Genomic DNA, 15897 nt, shown 5'->3' with positions numbered 1-15897 from the left:
AAAAATCCAATTCATGAAGTGCATCTAGAGGTGCCCAAATTAAAGGGACTCACTGAGCTACAAAGTCTCAACTCATCTTCTGACTTTTTTTTTTGACTGAAGCCTACTGTTTCTACATATAAGTGCTCAAGTCCAGATCTTTGCAAAACTTATTCCCGAAAGTAATGTGAGCACTTCTAATAAGGAAAAGAAAAAAAAGACTTAATGAAGGCAACCCAGATTAGCTGAATGACACATCACAGTGGAACAATTCTGCTGTTAAAGACCATGCAGATGTTATGATGGAGGCAAAGAAAGTCTTTCTTTAGCTAAGCACAGCTGCTGCATACAACTTCAAAAAGACTTGGCACAGGATTTCAGCCACAAAAGTTTCCCCTCACTTCATTTCATGAACGTCATCTGCAACTTCAGTGAGCTGCACCAAGGACAAAAACAACACACAGGGAGTTTGGAACATCTTATCAGCAATGAGGCAGTTTCTTGCACTGCCAATACTCGTATGCACCTTCAGAAAACGACTACACATCTCCATTCCTCGTCAGCCCAGCAATCCCTCAAAAGCAATGATATCCCACACTGCTGTCCCTCCTGTTTATGCCTTCATTATCTTCTGTTTTAAAGAGGACAAATTACTACATAATTAACACATATAAAAGCTTAAAAATTAGCCATAATTAACAGATAATTTCCTTTACTTTTTAAGTAACATTACAAAGTATTTTCAACTGCTGTTCACATCCCTCATACAGTAAGCTACTCTGAACAGACACCCTGACCACAAAGCTGAAAATGCCATAGCTTACAATCACATTGAATGCACATGCTTAATGCCAGTCTTGTATTTTTAATGCAACATATGTACTAAAAAGAAAATATATATTCACTGTCTAAATTCAAAGTTCAGCTTTCCCTTTTAAATGTGTCAAAGTATTACAGCTAGTTATATGTAGCACATAAGAAGAACTTGCATTGATTTTATATATTGAACAGTAAAGCACACAGAAACTTGATTGGCATTACACCTGTGATTTCCTTTCTTTCAGTGATGATTTTGTTAGGAGATGTACCTGAGAATTTAAACTGCTTTAAGGCACATGTATGTGTATGAGATCAAATTAGAGCATTCCTGACACATAGGATCAGAATCTTAGAAACTGTTTTTAATTTCTCCCTTCTTTCTTCTTTTATTAATTCATATGACATCAGCTCGCTGACTCTATAACATTCTTAGGCATTTACCATGTGAAGTCATAACCTGCTTTGTCACCTACAATATTTTTTTCACAACTGTGAAGCTACAAAGAACTAGTCCAAATGAGAAAACAGCAACAGAAGCAACTAAAATTCTGTTAATGTTCAAACTGCATAAGTAAAACAGAGTAGAAAAAAATGCAGAAACAAAGAAATATAAATAGAAATGCTCCAGAAGAGGTGCAATTTAAAAACAGCTCAATTACTTCATTATCGAGAACTTGATACAAAACTGGAAACTCACAACTTTAAAGACTGTTAGTAATATTTATTAAAAACAGTGAAGAAAACTCATTAGAGCAAAGGTAAAGCTTGAAATACTAGAAATATTAATCACAGTATTACTGTATTCGTGAGAACATAACACTTCAACATGACCTACTTTAATAACAGTAAAAAAATTTAAGAATATGGACACTAACGTCCTGACTCTACTGATCCAATAAAATACCATCTACTTCTCAAAATTAGTAACAGACTCATGAAACTGAACCAATTTGTTCAACAGATGGTTCGGTTGACTCAAAGAAATTTTACTCTTCTATTGTAGAAATAGAGTGTGCTGAATAAAATTCCACTATTATTCGCAGGATTCACAATATATTAGCTCATTATTAGCTTCCATTTCCATTCTTTCTCTTTCACACAAGAGAAACCATTTTCCATACTGGATTAGATGTGACAATGAAACAAAGTAGGCACATTGATAAAACAAGTCACCCTCCTCCTCTCCCCTCTCACCCCCCCGTTTTATGGGATACACAGGAACGGCAGAGTTTTTATTTTTCTTGGCGTTCCTGTCCCCACATTAGCTGATAATCTCCTCCGTGTAGCTGTGCCAGCGCGTTGCCCTGCAGGCCCACAACACCCCTGCTGTTCCAGTCCCATGCTTTTCTCCAGCAGGCTCTGCAAATCGTGCGATCCTTTCGTAATGTGTGCTATTGCATCAGTCTAATTGCAACATAATTCTCAATGCTCTAGGTAAAGCAAATAATTTCATTTTTAACTTCTGCTCATAAAACACAGATTGTCTCCCCACCACCTCTGCCACCTTTTTTGTTTATTTTTAAAGATTTAAAGAAAGACTTGCACAAACTCCACAGCAGTAGTCAAACAAAAATATGTCATGTTTTCTTAGAAAGCAGCACTTACATTGCTCAACACCTAAAGCATTACTGCAGCCTTTCAGAGCCATATGCAGTAGATCCCCTGTGAGCAGGCTAGAAGGGGAATGTACATTCTTACTCTGTGTATTTAATACAATATTCAGCCATTATCAAAGCTTCATAGTTTTTTCTCTCTCTCCCTCTCTTCCCTGCAACAGAGTAACAGCTTATCTGGCAGACACACTCACTATGTTTCTAGGCACCAAAGAAATGCTCTTGGTTAATTCATAAAATCTGATCTAATGTCAGATATTTTGCGTTCAGTTTAGCTAAGTTAAAACAATATTTAGTGAACCATGCCTTGGCCAAAAAATTCTCTGTTATCTATTGATTACAACAGCATTGTAGCTAGCTGTGGACGTCACACTAGGAAAATATAAATCCCGAGCCTGAGGAAATGCAGATGAAATTCTGATCTCAAGCCACTCTGATAGTGGGCATTACAAACACTGTCTACTTAGTATCTGATACAATAACCAGGCACAAGAGGCATGTGTCTGCAATGCATGATGAATTTAGATGTCATTTTGGTTTTATGTACATGTATTATCTGAGTTGACAGCATCAAAAAATGCTGTGCCTCTTATACCCCAAATCATCCTACATCGTACAAACTAGTCTCTAGAAGCAAGCACTCACAGAAGGAAATAGCAGAAGTTAAGTTTCAGAAAACTTAAACTTTGCCTTTGTTTGCTTTTGTGGAATGGTATATGTTGCAGTTATGTCATACTATTTCCACAGCACCTCTTCCATGTTCAAAAAATTACAAAATTACCACTAATCTACACAATAATCTGTTTAACTCTTGGCATTTTTTTTTGGAAGACGGAACAAGTGATTTTTTTGTGAATTCAATGGTGCAGCTGAGTGCTTCATCAACATGATGGTTAGTCTTACCGTTACTCTGTTACTCCTAACTAAGAATAACTGTGTTATTCCTAGCTTCCTAACTAAATGAAATGAAGTGACAGCTTTAAGGTCAAAATGATTCTCCAATTCTGAAGACAACTTTGTCTCCAATTTGGCACAACTCAGACCTAATTTTTTCTCAGCACTTAGCATTACGTTGCGCTTTATATAGAACTTCCAAACCACAGCCCCCACTGCCTCACTCCCAGTTACCAGTGCTCAGCACTTTTTCAAGGAAGATCCAAAGATCTCAAGTCATCTGCAAGACAGCAAGACACATACTGAAGTTAGCAAAGACATGAGAAAAGCTCATTTTGAGCAACTTACCTAGCATCACCTAGGAAGTCTGCAGCACAGCCGGGAAGAGAGTCCCGCTCTCCAGGGCAGCATGCAGCTGCGCAGACCACCAGAATGGCTCCTGCCTCCTGCAATCCCCTGCCTCGTCCACCACGTGCGTCCCAACTTCTGCTGGAAGTGAGGCAGGGGTACTACAGAGAACAGCCTTCTCCAGCGCATCAACCAGATTCATTCCCAGAACAAGTCCATCCTGTGCATGGGGTCCTGTGGGGAAAAAACAGCACATCAGCACGTGATTAAATACCATTAAATTGAGTGGCTTCCTCACAAAGGGCCAAACGTGAAACAATTCTCTGCATGGAAACTAGCCCGAGGTAATGGTTAAAAACATCCTAAAGGAGCTTCTTTTGAAATCAAAGAGTGTTCACTTAATATTCAAAGATCTCTGGACCTTCTAGAACAAACTCCTCTGCCTGTTTTCCTCAAGCCATATCCTCTGGCCCGTGTTGATTCTAGCCCTGGTCCTTCTTCATTCCTACCTTCAGCACCCTTGCCAAATCTCTCCTTACCCTCACTCTCCTCAAGGCTTTTTATCTCTCCTGGTTCAGTCACTTCCAGGCTTGGCTAGCAGCATCACACTCTCCCCTTGACTCCTCCTATTTCCTTCATTCCCCAATATTAACTCTCACTCACACATCCCTGTTCACAAGCTATGGTATTTTAGGGCCATGACCACACTAGGACCCCATGCATGTCAGTGTCCCAATGGGTTCACTTCTGACTCTCAGGCACTGAGGGACAAGGCATTGTTTTTGTCCACCAGACCTCCCCCCAACTTCCAGGCCACACAGCTCTCGCATGTTCAAGACAGCATGCGAGAAGCATCACATCTTTAAAAAGTTACAGTTTGGTAAATCTGCGAATTTTGCAGTGCTGACAAAGGCAAAGCTGTGACGCATAACCTGCTCTTCTTCTCCAGTGCCTATCACTAGCGCTTCCCACATTGCCATCTAACTCCTAGTCTCTGTTTTGAAGGGAGGGACGTTGAGCATTTCCAAAAGAAGGTTGTTGGTGTTTTGTTTTTTTCTTTTTAATCTACAAAGAGAAATAACTTTTTCCACACATTCTCACAGATAGCTACATTATTTTGGCAACAACAACAAAAAAAATTAAGCTAGAGACAACTGCCTAGCCCCAAAGACTAACATTTTGTAAAGTTATTAAAAACTCTGAGGAACATCCTATAGTGGGAAACACCAGGCAGCCTCCCTTACTGCAACTACTGGCACTCCCCTTTCAGCCCTTAATAGCTTAACTCATTCAGCTCGCTGAAAGGAGAACTGTGCAAATCCTAATGCCTGAGACCTGTGGTCAAACGGAGGAGGAGCACCTGCAGATGGACAGTGCCAGAGTGAACCCCATGCCATGCAAGCCACCTTTGCCTCCACCACCAGTTTTGTTGCACGCCTACAGGCAGCGTCCAAATAGCACCATCGGACAACAGCACACAGTCCAGCCAGCGTTTCTTCGGATACTGTTCTTTTCATCCTAGAGGTACCAATGACTGCCTGAAAAGCTAAAGCTGCTCAAAAAACACTTCTAGGCCATGAAGACCTGAAGTAAAATAGGTTAGCTTCATTCCTGATGAAGGTCACACACAGCTAACAGAGATAATTTAAGCAAATCCATCTTACTTTACATTTGCACTTAATTAAGAGCAGCCCTGTATCAATTACTGCATACCATACTATTGCTTGTGATCACCTGCCCCTACCTGGATGGGAAATAGCCTTCTTGTATAAAATTCTGGGAAACTTTTTCTTTCCTCTTCTCTAATTTAGCAGTTATTTATCTTAGCAAATGCAGCACACTGTCAAGTAAAATACAGAAAAAGGAAAACCTCTCAAAACAGACAACACATTATTTTAGAGCAAAGTCCACTTTACAGATTTTTATACTGAGCTCTTAAAAGCAAACATGGCAACAATTTCTCAATGGCTCTTGTAATACTCTGCGCAAACGTGGTCCAGAAGAGCAGATCAGGAAAAAAATAAAAACATTCTCACATGCTTACACACAATTCAAATCATAATTGGATTAAATGCACTATGACATTTATTTTTCAATAAGAAATAATTATTTCTAAGGAATGACTAACTATTCATGTGAGATTATACTTAGTCCAGAGACATCTGATCTATGGCAAAAAAAGTATGGGACCACATGCACACTCCTAGAACGTTTGTTAATTCTTATGAAAATAAACTGAGAAGCTTCAACTTCATTGTGTAAAACAAAAGGAGAATTAAAAGCTCATTTCTGTCTTCAAAAACTACTAATAAATAATTTTACTATATCTTGAATTCAATTTAGTAATGAAACTGGCTATCAAGCATCTATATTAGCTATATGTAATTTTTTTAAGGCCAGAATAATTATCTGTTCACAAGTTACAGTTAAGATGGAAAATATAATTAGGTTGAATGAAACTTCAGTACTTCAGTGTACAATCATGGAAACTACACAAAACTGCTTAAGAAAAAGAGAGCAGAATTTCATGCACTATTTCATTTGGCAGAGTATAACACTTGCTGTCGGCAAAGGACTTTTTCAATGAAGAAAAAGGAAAGGAAAGTATTTCCATTCATACAGCATTGCCCAAGCGATTAGAAGTATCAGGCACTGGTAACTGTCTCTCAACTGTAAGCAACTGCAATATATTTTGCTCTTACAGGCTACTATATAGTGTTCCTAAAACCTCATCTGAAGTCCAGCAGACCTCCAAAAAAGCTGCATTTTTTTAACATAAGCTAACCTACTTATTTTTTCATCAAAATCAATATTTATAGGCTACAACACTACATCAAGTAGGAAAACTTTAATGTAAAACAAATCACAAAACACTGATAATGGGAATGCTTGAAAAGGCTCTAGGATTGCAAGTATTTATGTAAGATTTCTGAATATATAAACACTTGGTCATATATGTCAAGAAAAAGGTGAGTCTCAGTGCACTGAACTAAACAACAAAAAGACTAATCTTCCTTAGGACAGCGTATCCTACAAGGACCTAAGACAGCTGGCTGAAGTGTATTGAACATCTTACCCAACAGCAAAGACTCATCCAAGACCATAAATTCATTGTAAGGTAAGATTCCCTTTTCCTTTATTTTGTTTTTAAGTAGTTTGAAGCATTTTTGAAATACAAATTATTCCTTGAAAACCTTCAATAGCTTTCTATTACTAATACAATGATCACAAAAGCGACACTACAATGCAAATAGAGTACTTGCTATCATCAACAATACTGGCATCACTTGATGAGGGATTCTTCTCTATATGGTAAAACTAAATCTGTTATTAAGTCTGTTTAGGGAAGCTGTTCTTTAAATCATCATAAGGAACATAATTTCCTACAATACTAGAACTTCCAATTATCAAAAATCCCCAAATTATTATTCCTTTCTAATTTCAAGAAATACCTCAAAGAATTCTACAATCCCATATAACTATAAAATCCTACATACTAGCATCAATACAAAAACTACTTCATGCATTGATCAACATGTATAGTGTAGTTTGCTCTTTTATTTCAATCTGTTCAAATAACACGATACAACCAGTTCAGTATAAAACATTATGGCTGATATGCAAATAAACAGACTCTCACACTAAGGTTACTGCTCCACAATACATTGCACACAGATGCTCACAGCTTGCCCTCACACTGAAAAATAGATTAAAATGGAAAAGCAAAGTTATACCTATATTCTATTGATTTTATCGACTTTGGGCATATTATTTAAGAAAAAAAAAAGTGAGTTATGAATACTGACCGGCACCTACAACTTCCAGCAGCTGTGGCACTACATCCTTAATTTCATGGCTCATTGTTATACAAAACAAAGCCCCTGTCCTGGAAACCCAGTAAAGCACGATAAGTACCCACAACACCAACCCTCTGCTAACTCCATCCCTAGCACCATCGTGAGTTAAAGGTAATTCTGCTTCAGTTAAATACTTTTAAGGTCAAATGACTTTTCCATTCTTTACCAATTATTGAGGGAAACACCAGGTGCAAAGTGAGTCAAAGTGTCACAGCTTTGTGGAATCAACTCGCGTCCCCCAATGACTTTTTCTTAGGATCTACAGCAATTTCCAGCACCTCGAGCACTGTTCTGACTGACCAATGCTTGGTCATTTCATAAGCACTTCTTTTAGACCAATATTTAAGCTCACCTCATTTCATGTACTCTACAGGAAAATTTGGGTTTCTTTCTTTCTATGAATGGCAGTGCCAAAAATAGATACAGAGTAAACAGTAAACGGTATTTAGTAGTATGAAATCCATGTGCTATCTACTAAAATAAATCTACTCACAGTCTGTTATGTTTTCAAAACAATACACTTGAGACTCAGATTTGTGAAAAATTAGAAGTTATATACTTACATGTGATTTAAATTTTTTTTTCAGAGAGTTATAAAAGTAAAACTGAGTAACAGCACGGATACAAGGACATATTGCATAGAAAGCTAACACAAAGCCCTTAGAATAAATGCAAATACACCTGTAGAATTCTCTGGCCATTGAACTGGCTCTTAGGACATATTTCAGAGTGAAGATGACTCCTGGCACACATTTAGCTTGGCAATGTACCAAAATAAACCTTTTAAAGTTATCCCCCTCTTATTACTGTGGCTTGGAAAAGAAATATACTGTGACCAATTATTTTTCTGAGCAAAACCCCCTTTTTGCTACAGGGCTTTACAACTGTTTAAAAACTATGTTTTGGTTTTCACTGAGGTCATATTCAGAAACTCAAAACTACATGATAAAATTCATACATTTGCCAAAGACACAAGAAAGTTCTCCACAGAGCAGAGAATAAAAAAATAGGAGAACTGAGAAATATTATTCCTCCTAAACATACAAAAATGCATGTCATACATAGTTTCCTTAACAAAATAATTATCATTAAACTCTATTATAATGTTTGCGCCTAATTTGTGAGATTCTTTGAATAAAATATCCTTTTTTACACTACCTTGCTATTCCAGTAGTGTGCTTTACTCCAGAAGTTGTAGATTTTGAGCCTGAAATCCATGATGAGCAGGAGCACAGAACATCTTCTAACAGATGCTGTGTGAGGGAACACGAGTTTGGTGTCTCAATGCATGACAGCTCTGATTTAATATGCTGATTTCTACTCTTCTCCCTGGGCTACATTTGTAAAACTTAATAATCTCCTTTTTGAGATCTCTTATTTGAACCCACAAATCCTTCCTCTCATGGAAATACCCCAAACACCATCACATTACTCTGGACAGAAATGCTCAAAGTGTGCTGTTACACCAGAGTACTGAGCCAACCTAACAGCTAACTACTATTAAAAAAATCCCTGTGCTCCGGTCTCTTTCCTTGTATTCATCCTATCCTGCCATACCAAACCTTCTCACTTGCTCTTTGATGCTTCTCCCCTCTGCATGGATAGATTAACACTTGCTAGTCTGAAGACTAGGAACCAGGCACATTTGCTGACAGGGGACTGCATCTGTTAAAGCTAGACAAGCCCTCTGAACTGTGTAACTCTGTCTCTGCAGCCTGATGAGACTATTGCCATCTCCTGTCTCTTCCCTACTGAGGGTAAAGAATCTCTGAATTCCCCAACCAGCAGTTTCCAAGCTGTAATGCATGGTTGATAGCCACAATAAGTGCTCTATAGCTAATCGAGCAAAACTATATCATACACCATAATTAAAAATGCCTAAATTTCACAGATTTATAGCAGTAACCAGTGAGAAAATTTAGGAGTGGGAAAACATCCTCAAAAACTTAAGGAAGCACCTAGTAACAAAGCTTGCCTATCCTCGATCCTTGTGCAAGAACTGAAAAAAGCCCCCAGCACAGTCGACAGCCAGAGCACGCCCCATTCCTAATCTCTGATACTTCTCTCATCTTCAGCCAGTGTAGCTGGTCAGTGGGCACCACACATTTAATACACTTCAAACTGGACAGTGCAGCAGTTATGAAAGTTTGGTTAAGCTTTTCAGCAAAGAAGATAAAAAAAATCACCAGTAACTTCAAACTTCAGTAGTTTGGTTCAAATTGAGTTGCCTGGTTACTATTATTTTTTTGGATTTCTTGACAAGCATGCCTTTTTTTATCCCCTTTAAGCCAACTCACCATCAACTCACTATGAAACCCATATGAAGGAACAGCTTCTCTACCACATAAACTCCCCAAATGTGAAATGGTTTTAATACTTACCTCCGGTGACAATTACAACACAGAACCAAAGAATTATTATATATTAATCCCATGAATTTCTGAGTCAAAAAAGAACATACAGCATTGAAATATAAGTTTAAAATGAGACAATTCTACTCAATTTACTAAGCATACTACTATGCATATGTATTTATATAGATATACACAGGTTATATATTAAAATATAAAACATATATAGCATATATATAATTTCTAAAAAAACTTCCCCAAAAAATGCTATTCAATTCTTCTAAAAACCAAATCAATTCCAATTTTATGACTAAATTTGGTGACTCATTTTTTTCTTTGGTTCCAGGATTTTTCTGCAGACACCCCCAGAAGTGAGAAAACTGCTTTGATTCCTGCTGAATACAAATGCAGTAAGTTGGAACTCTCAAAAGAGAGTAAAAAATTTTAATTGTTTCAAGTAGAATCACACAGAAAAGCTACCATATCTACAGCTCAGGGTAACTTCAGTCCGCAGCTTCCACCAAGTTGAAGTCATGCTCTGATGCAAGGTAGGGTGCAAAGAAATTCTGACTACATATAAATTAAAGGAGCTAAAGAGTGCTTCACACTTTGCTACGACCATCGGTCATGCTCGTTGCAGCTGTTTAGAGCACCCTGAACACCCCCATGCCATGTTTCTGTCCTCCTCTCTTTCACAGACTGTTGACCCACCTCATCCACTCCTTGAGTCACATGCGCACTACTCCCTTCAGCCCCCTTTTGGGAAGCTAAGGGCCATTAATATGATTGCTACCTGACTGGTTTCTAACCAGGCAGGCCAGTTTTACTGCTGTCTTAATGACTGCAAATGAGACAACTGCATTTTCCAGTTTTCTGAGGAGCCACTCCAGCAGGGAATGTGTGGAAACACTGGTACACAAACCTGTCCACGGCCCTGCAGACTCCCAGCTCTTGCACCACATTGGTGCCATAACCTTGGCATGGCTGGTACCACTGCACATAGGCAGGGCATCTGACCATGCAAACCAATCATCTTTAGATGCAATTTATCTTTTTTTCTTTAAAAAGTGGCCAGCTGGCATGCCTAACTCTATTTCTCCTCTTGCATGTCAGCAGGACAGTCAGCATCACATTTCTATTAACGGCCTGCAAAAGGTTTTGTAAACCATCTTTCAGTGTCACCAGGGCTTCCTGCCTCACATCTTTTCTACCTCTTCTTTCACCCCACTCGCAATACACGCCAAATCCTAATTCCTATCTATCTTCCTCCTGTTCATGAGGTAGGTCTTTCAGAGTGCCAACTTTTTGAGCTGCACCAGGAGGATGGGCAGAGAGGGAGCTGAGGATATTATGCTGAGGGTGTTAACGGCCACCATCAAATGGTTCTTTGATCTCCAGGCAATTACAGAGCTGGGCCTGCCAACCAGATGCAAGGGGCTCCCTCTTTCCCCCATTTCTTCCTTCTGCATCCCAGACAGACAGAAATGGCATCAACTTGAGTGCAAGACCCCATAAACCAATTATAAGTTTATTTTGAATTTAAAAAGAAGAAAAGGACTATTTTGCTTTTATAGAAGGTGTGAGAAAGAGTTTGCAAACCAACAGTATAACTCTGAAGGAGACTCTCATAACAACTCCCATCTGCTTAAGAGCTGGTTGAAAATATGCAATTTGAGTGCTGAAGTTTAACAACAGTTGAAGTTCTCAGAAGTTCTTATCACAATCATATATAAAAAAAGAGAATTTTTAAAAGCTTCAAACACTAGATGAAAAGCATATGAGATTGGTTTAGTGCTTTCTACTAATTAGTACTGCTTTTATTATACAAGGCAAAGAAATGACAATTTTTTTTCCTAAACTGGCAGTGAACAGCCAATTCAGAAAACTGCGTTTTTGTTTTCTGTGACAGGGCACTGGAAAAATCTCTTTCATTTATTAGGTCTGCAGAGACCAAAACTGGCTGGGTGTCAAACCTGCTTTGTAAAATCTCAGATCCATTCAGCCATGTGTAGATTCCATAATTCTTTATGACCTGTTATCAGTATCAACTTCACAAAAGATGAAACTTTGGTGTCTTCAACGAGGGTTATTGCAACCCTTTATAAAAGGGAGCAAAACCCTGAACTGACAGTTCAACACAGAAAGGAAAAAAAACTCCTAATGGCAGTGCCAAATTAAATTATCGGATTTTTTTTTTTCTAGATGGGCTTTGCATAAAGATACAAAATTAGGTTTCCTACAATGGCGAATAAGCTGTATAACTATGTAAATTTTAAAAACTCCCATTGCTCCATGTCCCACGGCATACACCTATGTTTAAGTGCCAGTTTCATTACCTCACTAGTAACTACACAGTAGCCCGAATTTGTCATGAGGCTGGCCTTAAGCTGAAAGGCCTGATGGCAACCTGAGATAGTAAAACAAACTTTTTTTAGAAGGATGGGGCTTTTGAGATGGATGAAAACCAGCAGGATGGAGTGATTTACTTGCTTTTAGCTACAAAAAGGATAAATTCCTAGATGGCTTTGATGAACTGAATAAAATGTGCTGCCACGTTAAAAAGTCACTTCTAATATCGAAGCAGGTGCACATTATATTATATTCAGGCAAAAATATTAAACACACCCAACATCACATTCTTACATTTTTTATATCGGAAGTTTATGAATAACAGCACTCACAACACTTTTTCATCTCAGACTTTGAATCTGAAATAACTAATTAATTATTTTATTCAACTGTAATATTCTTGGCTATGCTAAGATTCCTCTGTATTTGTCCACACTGACAGCATTTGCTTGAATCGTCCCATTTTTTTTTTAGCAATGCATTCTCTTGCATTCTTTGAAGTAAAAAGAACTGCAAACTAACTCACAAATTTTTCCTGTGTTATTAAGTACTGTAAATAATAATTTTACCATTAAACCAAGGAATTCTTGTGAAACTTTCCATACGCTTCACATATGCTAGAAGTCTAGTGTCCTCATTCCATACTCGGTTTGCAATCTTGCATCTGACACATACGTAAACATTAGCAGTCTATGTCCATGCAAGCTACATGTATTTATCAATACAGATAAACACACACACACACGTGATTTTCTTCAAAGTTTAATAAAATCTGCAGGGTCTTTAGGTCACTGAAAAGTATGTGTGATTTTTATCACCACTGCATAAACAGCCTTCTTTAATATTCCTCTCTTCACTAGGCAGCCTGCAGATCACAGGAGCACAGAGATTCTGAATTTAGTTTCAATTTCACAAGAGCACAGGGAATGTTACACAGCACCATTTCTCATACAGAGAAGGGAATCTGTGCTCCTCACACATAGGTCTGCTACAATTCAACCTTCATCCATAATTTGCTGATAGTTTGAGGGTAAGGAGTAAAAATTTTAGAAGTAAACAAACACAGCATTCGTGAATACAACATAGAAACAATTTAGTACTGTTTTAGGAGTACGATGTTCAAATACGGCTCATTTAACATTTTAGAAATCTGCTACAAAACATTAGAACTCTATCCTAATCTTTGTCCCTCGCTTGAAGCAAAACAGCTTTGTGCTGCCTCTAAAAATAGGGAGGGAGTAGGGGGGATGGGAAGGGGAGAGAATAAGAGGATAAGTGGGAGTGAGAACTGATACACCATACTGACAGTAATTTTAAAAAGACCTAGTATTCTTAAAACTATGGCTTTCCTAACAAAGTCAGGCACATTCTTAATTATCAAATAAAAAAGGTCATCCTGTACTTTTTATTTTGTACATGCACATGTAAAGAAAAAAAGGAAAAGTTCTGTTTCATCTGTTACCAAAACCATCATTCTGCAGTCAACACTTTTAATGAAATACAGGCCAAAGGATTAGTTAGAACAGATTCATGGAAAAACAAAGGAAATCTGTACGTAAATACAAGCCTACCACATAAGTAAACCCAAGAGTGAATCCTGCTCAAGTACCTCCGAATACTGTCCTACAAGGTTCCCTGCAATGGCTTCCATCAGCCCAGCAATTAGTAGCAACTGTAGTAGCCACTGCCCTGAAGTTGAGAAATTATACCAATATCATCATTAAAGCACTGAGTCAAGTATTCTGAGTATCGAACACATCAGCAATATAGTCTGTGTTACAAGTCTTGAGAAAATTCTTTTTTTAGGGAATGAGCAGACAGGGGCCTGGTAGGGAATGCTATAGGAAAGACTATTGAGCTATAGGGAAGGTTGACGCAGCTAGGAAGACAAGTTAATTGAAAGCTGCAGTGTTACAAACAAGCAAAGAAAGTCAACGGATGATGCCTATCAAAGAAAAACTCTGTTGTCATGAGCCAGAGGCTGGCTGACGGATGGGCATGAGCATGGAACATCACCAACACAGAGCTGCTGGATTAGCCTTGGAGAGGCAGAAGCAGCAACTCAACACTTTCCATGGCTTAACATTAGGCCAGTCTCAGCTGGAGCTTTGTGTGAGTAAACATGACTGAAAGGTTTTTTTCAGAGGGTTATTTTTAAATACCTGACCATATGAGCTTCCTTGGAATAGGAAAAAAGGGGAGGCAAAACTAAACAGTCATTACATATATGTTTAAATATAACATTAAAAAAACCCACAAAATACTTAAACTTACTAGAAATGTTCACTTTCATTTTAATTTTAAAGTTGGCAACAGACCTGGAACAAAAAAAGGTTATATTCTGACTGAGATGCAGCAGTGTGGAATTTCTAAAACCAGTATTTAAAACATATTATAAGAGAGGAAAAAAAAACTTGCTCAGAATTTAGAGAAGTAGCAATTTGGGTTTGAGTCCTTGCTCAGAGACAGTCACTCAGAGCTAGAAGAGCTCAAGTAGAAAAGGCAATACTAATAAGTGCACAACAGGAGTTTGTGGCTGTACAGACTTCAGTTAACAACAGCAACATCAACAAATAAGGTCAGGAGATTTGACCTAGGTTTTCTCAAAATTACTTTCCCTGCAAGAAGCATCTGCACTAATGCCAAAAAGGCACTTTTAAATCTTTACCTACTTCTGTTTTAAAATATAGATATAAACACATCTAGGTCTATTTAAATCATCTCAAAAGATGCAGTGGGATGCTCAGAGCACATGGTTACAAGCATCAAGCATTAACAAGAAAAAATGCTGAGACCCAGAGAGAAAACAATTACATCTCATGGCATATTTTGTGAATGCTGCTGCTGTTTGACTACTGGAAATCTAATAACTGTATTTTTCCAGCAGTACCTGTTAATATATTTAGAATCAAATTCCATAACACTACCTAAAATTACAAAGCGAGCACCTGCTTGAAAACATGCTTTCAGTAAAAAGAGAGAAGTATCTGTATATCAATCAACCTCAAATCAACTGACCCTTTCTGTTTCCTTGGGATTCTTTTGACTGTCACTATCAATAGTGAATGCAAAAAATTGCACAGCTCTGCCATAGTTCTGGTTAATTATCCATTTGCTGAACTTTTTCTGAGCGAAATTATTTGCCAAATAATATGTTTTGACAATGAAAGGGTAGAATTTGACAGTGGAACAGCAAAATTTAAATATTAAAATTACATTATTTTATCTCAATATATAACACTTAAATAGCCACTGAAAGAATGGGACTTTTCAAACCACTACACATGCACATTAGTTTTCATGGTTACTTTAATTGCTTACTCCCTGATCTTTCCTTAGTTTTCTAAGTTTGGACTTTTATATCATTACAAGAAACTGATTTTTTGATTCAAGGAAAGTACACTCACCCACATCTCAGACTAGAAAACAGAGATGCCAACCCTTTTTTCAAATAATACACCCAGAAAAAAAACCCTCAAACCAATGCGCTCTTTGCCTAAACCCATCAACAGACAAAAAACACCAGAAAGACCCAAGCCTGAGTGATACTGGTTAATACTTACAGATTTACTCATTCTAATATTTGGATATTCAACACATTTTCATTTACTATGTGTACATATGGATTTCTGGAATGACAAAGCTTCTCTTCACATGGCAGAGCATTAAAAGAATTCTGTTTTATTC

General features: G+C 37.8%; 1 protein-coding gene across 6 annotated transcripts in view; it reads right to left on the bottom strand.

Annotated features, from left to right (window-relative positions):
* NCOA2 (nuclear receptor coactivator 2) overlaps positions 1 to 15897 on the bottom strand; it is a 186427-nt gene that overhangs the window by 117062 nt on the left and 53468 nt on the right. For all 6 annotated transcript variants that reach the window (XM_027697197.1, XM_027697603.1, XM_027697282.1 and 3 more), the window contains one exon: positions 3654 to 3887. The gene's annotated coding sequence lies outside the window, so the exon portion shown is untranslated. The remainder of the gene's footprint in view (positions 1 to 3653; positions 3888 to 15897) is intronic.

Source organism: Neopelma chrysocephalum, unplaced genomic scaffold, assembly GCF_003984885.1.
Source record: "Neopelma chrysocephalum unplaced genomic scaffold, ASM398488v2 Primary Assembly neopelma1_22, whole genome shotgun sequence".
Lineage (NCBI taxonomy): Eukaryota > Metazoa > Chordata > Aves > Passeriformes > Pipridae > Neopelma > Neopelma chrysocephalum.
The sequence above is the reverse complement of the archived record's forward strand: the minus strand, read 5'-3'. Positions and strand labels throughout refer to the sequence as shown.